Source organism: Penaeus japonicus, unplaced genomic scaffold, assembly GCF_977035675.1.
Source record: "Penaeus japonicus unplaced genomic scaffold, GWHDUDI00000001_assembly GWHDUDI00000009, whole genome shotgun sequence".
Classification (NCBI taxonomy): Eukaryota; Metazoa; Arthropoda; class Malacostraca; order Decapoda; family Penaeidae; genus Penaeus; species Penaeus japonicus.
In genome coordinates, this window is record NW_028234411.1 from 30722910 (window position 1) to 30730409 (window position 7500).

Consider the following 7500-nt stretch of genomic DNA (forward strand, 5'->3'; position numbering starts at 1 on the left):
TATATATATATATATATATATATATATATATATATATATATATATATATATATATATATATATGTATATGAACATATATGTATCTACATATTAGCTTTATATCATCCACTATTGAATACATAAATATGGCAGGTTACTGACTGTTTAATAAGTTAATTGCAACATAAAGGTTGTGTATTTCATTCTTTTTAATCGAATATTTACTTATTTGTAATTACCATCGTTATAATTGTTGTTATCGATTAGTATTGATATTATCTTAATTAGTATTACTGCAATTCTTGTTTGTATTGACATCAAGATTATGTTGCTGCCATTTTCACTAGTGTGGCTGTTTTATTTACGGTCATTATCAACATCATCATCATTATCCACATCATCATCATTAACCACATCATCATCATCATTATCATTATCATCATCACCATAAACCTAATATCGTTTATGTTAGTTATCATAATCATGATAATTATAATGATGTTACTGATGATGGTGATAGTGATCATGATAATAATGATAATTATAATAAAAGTAATGATGATTATGATAATGATAATTATGATAGAATTAATGATGATTATGATAATAATGTTAATCATAATAAAAGCAATGATGATTATGATAACAATGATGATAATAATGATAACAATAACGATAATAACAACAATATCAAAGATAATGATGAGGATAATATAATTATTAAGTATAAGTATAATACCAATAACAGTAATACTAACAGTTATATTAAGATAATAATCTGAAAAAAAGTAAAAATAAAGTGATAACGGTAGCAGTAACGGTAGTGAAAATCATAAAAAATAATGATAATGATAACCCTATACATATCAAGATCAATTGCAATAAGAATAGCAACAACAATAATAATGGGAATAATATTGATGATGATAAGCATTATCATTAGTGTTATAATAATCATAACTAAGATACTCGTAAGACAATATCATAACAATAATAATATGATAATGATAATAACAATAGCGATAATAACAATAATGATAATGATAATAATGATAGTAAAATAATAATGATAATAAAAATAATAGAAGTAATAACAATCGATAATAATGATAATTATAATGATAACAATATTGATAATAATTGCTATAATCATTATTATCAATAATAGTATCATTATTATAGTAATGATAGGGGGAACGAACGATCATAAAGAAAATTCTTGCTCGGTGCCTGAAAACTCTCGTTCCTGCCGCCATTTTTTCCGATGCGACTAACTTAAGGGCGTTTACATAATTTCGGATAATCAACTTTGCGCCGGATATGAGTATGGGCGGCCGCCGCTGTCGGTTCAATTTTAACTATAACATCTAATCAAAATTGGGCTAGCCTTAAATAATCCTCTCTTTCTCTAATCGGAGGAGAGAAGAAAGGAAAGTGATGCATAAAAAGAAAGAAAGAAAGAAACAAGTGAAGTGCGCAATGCTCAAAATTTTGTATCAGTTCTTTCAGCCGTTACGACCGTTGAGTCAGTTTGAAATATAACATCTAATCAAAATTAGACCATCCCTCCCAAAATATCATTTTCGCTAATCTAAAAGAGGAGACATAGAATAAAAACAACACCAATAACAGAAGATGAAAAGCGGAGAAGACAAGTGAAGACCGAGGAAGCGCCACATTTCGTATTAACGCAACAGCCGTTAGTTAGTGATCAGTCGGCCTCGCCTTCGGAGGAGACCGCACGTTGCGTGTGATCACTCCCTTCGTAACGGGCCGGGTGGAGGCGGCGCTCGAGGCAATGGAAAGTGGCTTCGGGAGTGTAGGTTTAGCGGAACAGGAGGATATGGCTGCGTATTGTTAATGTGTGCAGGCATTTGTGTATGTACTGCGCTTATGCTTAGGAATATTTACTGTGTATTTTTGTGACTATCATTTTTATCCAACTGTATATTTATGAACTTTCCATACTATCAGTATCTGCTTGAACATATATATTTACGGAATCTTCTTTTTTTCATCTTTTTGAACAGAGAACATCCAGGCCATGGAAAAGGATGGTATAATTATTCTTTATTGTTAACATTATTATCATTCATGTTCGTATTTTTGCCCTTATTATTAGTAACCAGTATCATTATGATAATCATTACGAGTATTAGTTCTTATCATTATCATTATCATATCGTTAACAAATTCGCTATTATCATTGATTTTAACATCCGTAATATTACCATTAACTTTATCATTCTCATTTGTTATCAGAGTAATCAATTAATAGAGTACATTTAAAACCTGCTTGTGAACACTACACGCGAGTTGCGTATGTTATCCATATGACTCCATACAGTTTAAAAAAGGAAAATAAACATTTTGATTCTAAACATACTGTGCACATACAGAGCAATTCAGTGTTTTCATATTTATCGACTTTTAAACCCGCTCACTCGTTATGGTTAGCTGCTCTGAAATATATATATAAACTGTGTGTATGAACTTTACAGCCACACAACTATTTACTATATAATCCCGTGACCTCTACTGCCCTCCTTACCTATTAAGGTGTGTCTCTAGGTTGTTACGGTGTTCTCTTATATTTACGCTAATTTTACTTATATACATATATACATATATGTATATGTATATATATATATATATATATATATATATTATATATATATATATATATATTATATATATATATATATATATACATATATATATATATGCGCGCGTGTGGGTGTGTGTGTGTGTGTGTGTGTGTGTGTGTGTGTGTGTGTGTGTGTGCATATATATACATATACATACAGGAGTGTGTAAAGTTGTATTGGCGCAATGATATCGTAGAGTTTTGTGTGTATGTTGGGGAAGGGGGTGTTTTTGAGTTAGTTTGAGTATGTGCGTGTACATTTCTCCTGTATGAGAAGGCGTTGCATATGTGTCTGCGCATTTTCGTCTGCCTGTGTGTGCATACGAAAACATGTACCTTCTAGATGCATCATTGCATATGATCATCAAAGAACTCACATATATTCCTTCCCATTTCTTTATTCATTTAATCATATCGCTTAAAATACCTTGAATACTTCAGAGTAAGGAATAAGAACATATTAAAAGAAGTCCTTAAGAATCCTCAAACAGATTCCTTCGATATGCCGATGATTGCAACAAAGACGGCTTCATCGGATTGCGTAAAAATACAAAATTGCATTACGCAGGGAACGACCTACCGCTGTTCCTGCCTGGGGCCTATGAATAAAATTATGAAAAACAGAAATACAAGGCCGGTATATGGTTGGGTGTGATTTTCTTGATCTCCAGCGAAGAATGTTTACAGCTGCAAAATATATCTTGAGTATTTCACTTCTTGTATAGATTTCCGCGTCTAATTTCGTTGTGATTGTTGTCATGTTGTTTAATAGAGTATATGTTAGTAAGTCGTGACGTTTTTGCGTGGATTCGGAATTCTGATAATGTAAGGTGGATGCACTGCATCTGTTTTACATGTTAGTGAGTGTATGTCATCTGGTTGATTGTGTGTGTGTGCGTGTGTGTTGGATATATCCTCTGTGGATATGTGCTGGCATTCCCTTTGTTTTCCTTCTTGGCATCTTCATCTCTCCCTACCTCTCTATCTGTATATCTCTATCTCTATTTCTATCTCTATCTCTATCTCTCTCTCTCTTTCTCTCTCTCTCTAACTCTCTCTCTTACCCCCGTTTCCTCTCTTCCTTCCCACATTCCCATTCTTACTCTACAATGTACATTAGCTTCAAGTAAACATAACGAAAAAAAACATTTCCCTTGTCCTAAAAAAAGACACATACGAGCACACATTACACACATCCTACGGTTCCGCGTCCTTGCTCAAAGTATCTCCGTATTCACACAACCTAGCCATCCGCATTGGCTCTCATATTTCCACAGAAAGAGATGAATGGTAGCGTTATGGCACTCTATGGCGAAGTGTATCGTTCAACCATATATTTGAAAAATGGTATGTTTCTGACCCACAGGCGGTTTAGAATTGGTGACAAGCTGTTATGTGATAGTTTGATATCTAGTTTTTTTTTTTTTTTTTTTTTAGTTTAGTTATATATTTTGTGGTCATGTATGTGTTTATGCTCGTGTGTGTGTGCGTGTGTTTTGTGTGTCTACATGTAGGTTATATCAGAGAAGTGCAAACAAGAGTTCTTCATTTTATTTCTTCGTAAATTTAGAGCACTAGTATATCAAGTACCAATAACTAAGTAATGAAAGCTTTGATTTTTTATTCTTCATTATTCCTTCTCTCTCTCTCTCTCTCTCTCTCTCTCTCTCTCTCTCTCTCTCTCTCTCTCTCTCTCTCTCTCTCTCTCTCTCTCTCTCTCTCTCTCTCTCTCTCCCTTCTTTTTTCAGCACCCAACAGCTGAGAACCCCGTTGGCCTTTCTCAACCCCGAGACAAAAAGCCTCCCTGTTCGGGCAACAACTCCCTCTGGAGGCACCGAGCCCGTCGCGAGGCACAATTCCACATTATCGAGTTTCCAAAAGATCAGATGGATAATGAGACGGAAGCAGGCTCTCGCAAAGAGAAGCATTTCTGTCCAACATGTTTACCCTGGATTTGAATGCATGAAGGCGCCGCACACTAATACATGTAATCTGCAGCCAACATGACTAACAATACACCAATACCACTAACAGTGACTATTCACTGCCTGAAACATTTCCTGGGATTATCTAACCCCGATTGCGTGGTGGGAGCGGAAGCAGTGGCGGAGGAATCTTATATATTCTAAAGCAGCGGTGCCATCCTATGGTGCTATGGTGACGGTCGTGGTGTCATCGATTGTATGTTATGGTGTCGTGGTGTTATTGGTATCTACTGGCTTCGGGGAAATAGTGTAGTGTACTAGTGGCGTTATGTGGTCTTGCTTCGCGTGCTGTTGTTAGTACTGTAGCATAGACCACTTGTAACTTGTTCAATTATGAAGGTTTACATAGGTAGTGATGTTACAGGGAACCTTATTACTCTATGATGATCAGAGTCCTTTAGCCCTTCAATAGGCGGTATACTTAATATATCTACTGGAGTGTGTACTTAGTCATGAAATCATTTGTTAATAGACACCCAAAAAAATGATAAATTATGATGATTAGATATTTGGCAATTACTCCAACGCCTCTATCTACCCATCAATAACACCACCATTTTCATCATCTCATCCTCATCCTCATATTCACCACCACCAAATCATCCTCACCATCACCACCATAAGCCCCCTCATTCTTTCAAACAATGCCCCTCCCCCCAAACTCGGCAAAGCTCAACCCAAGATAAGACAGTATTATTGGAACGATCAGCTCCGCACATCTCCCCTGCTCATAGAATACGTATCGTGGCTGTTGTGTTCCCTGTATAATCTTCCTTTGAACAGCTTAGGGGATCCAGGTCTTCCTTATTGCATGAATTGAAACTGCATTGAGGATGGATCAGTGAGCTTTCCGTTGGCGCGTCCTAGACTCCTTCACGTGTGCTGTGCAGGGTCTCTCTGGCTATGTGTATGTCCTTTTCTATGGATTTTAATTGTTTTGAGGTTCTTGGGATACTTTGATGATGATTATAGGAAGGGTGATAAGGATGATAACGATAATGATAACAATAAGATCATTTACAACAATAGTGATAATGAGAAATAGAATGACTAACAGCAATATGATAGTGATAGTAGTTTTGATAATAATGTTGATAATGATAGCAATAATGATAATAATAATCATATTAATGATATTGATGGTAATAAATACCTATCTAATTATTCATTAACCCATTCATTTATTTATCTGTTGACTCATTCATTTATTCATTTTTATTCATTCATTAAATTCCTTATTTCTATCTATCCATCTAATCATCTTTTTATCTATCTATCTATATATATATACATATATATATATATATATATATATATATATATGTGTGTGTGTGTGTGTGTGTGTGTGTGTGTGTGTGTGTGTGTGTGTGTGTGTGTGTGTATACATATATAAACACACATATTATTCTCCTTTATCTCCTTTTTCTCCTCCTCCTCCTTCTTCTTCTTCTCTTCTTACTTCTTCTCTTCCTCCTCTTTCTTTTTCTTCTTCTCTTCTTCCTCTTTCTTCTTCTTCTCTTCCTCCTCCTCCTTCTTCTTTTTCTTCATCTTCTCCTTTTCCTTTCTTCTTCTTCCCTTTCCTCAACTTCTTCATCTTCATCAGGCGGAAAATCAAATCACTTTGTCACTTCTTTGTCAACAACTAGGTGTGGCAGCGCGTTTGTTTGTTTGTAAGTGTGTATGTTATAGGGATTGTGTGTGTTTGTATGTTTGTTTGTTTTAGGGTTTGTGAATGTATTTGTTTGCATGTGTGTGTTGTAAATATGAGGACATATACGTATCTTTATCACGCGTCCTCTAAATACTTCCCTCCTACCCTTCACTCCATCTTTCCCACGTCTTTCCTTTCCCCATTCTTTTTTTTCTTTTTTTTTTGTCTTGTCTCTCTACCACCACCCCTACCCCCAACCCTCCTCCTACTCCTGCTCTTCCTTCTCCCACTCCCCTCCCTCCTCCAACCCCCAACCCTCCTCCTCCCTCTCGCACCTCCTCCTTCTCCTCCCACTCCCCTCCCTCCTCCAACCCCCTCCCCCTCCCCCTCCCTCCTCCAACCCCCTCCCCCTCCCTCCTCCCAACCCCTCCCACACCTCCCTCTACTCGCTGGCGAAAGGACGAAAAGGAAAAGGAACCCGAAGGAACGCCATTGACAGATCCTCGAAAGAAGGAATCTTTGTGTCTGATTAATCCTTTTTAGAGAAACGTCTGTCTTTGGATATTCTTCCCTCGGGATAGGGACAAAAAGAGGCGGTGGAAAATCTATCCTGTGTTTACTTGTTACTGTTATTCTTGCTATCCTTCATTCTTTTTTCCTTTTCTTTTTCCTTTTGTTCTTGGTCCTCTTTTTGAGTTTTCTCTTTGGTCTTCTACTTATTTTTTTTTCTTTTTTTGTTTTTCATCTTTTCTTTTTCTCCTTCTCCTTCTTGTTTTGTTTCTTTGTTTTTATTTCTTGTTCTATTCTCATTTCATTTCATTCTTGTGTTTATCTCTTTTTTTCTTCTTCACAGTTCTCCCTTTCTTCCTTTTTCTCCTCTTCTCTTTCTTCATCGTCTTCCTCTTCGATTTCTGCAAAGGCGGAAGTCCAGTCGTGTTTCTTCTTCTTCTTTTACATTTTTTCTTTTCTTCCTCTTCTTCTCTTTCTCACTGTCATTCCATCCATAGTTTCTTTTCTTTTTTCTTTTTTCTTTTTGTCTCCATCATCATATGTTGCTTCTTCTTCTACTACTACATCCTCCTCTTCCTCCTACTTCTTTTTCTTTTTCTTCTTTTTCTTCTTACTCTTCTTCATCTCTCGATAATAGATCTGATTTTTTTTTAGAAAATCAACACTAGATTATAAGCTAAACACTCAACAGTTATGGTTTATGTTATGTTTTTAATTTCTTTTTCTTT

The 7500-nt window shown here is 35.7% G+C and overlaps 1 protein-coding gene across 1 annotated transcript in view; it reads right to left on the minus strand.

The window, feature by feature from the left end:
- The window catches only part of LOC122258305 (uncharacterized), a 120719-nt gene that overhangs the window by 63561 nt on the left and 49658 nt on the right, over nucleotides 1-7500 (minus strand). The gene's annotated exons all lie outside the window — the stretch shown is intronic.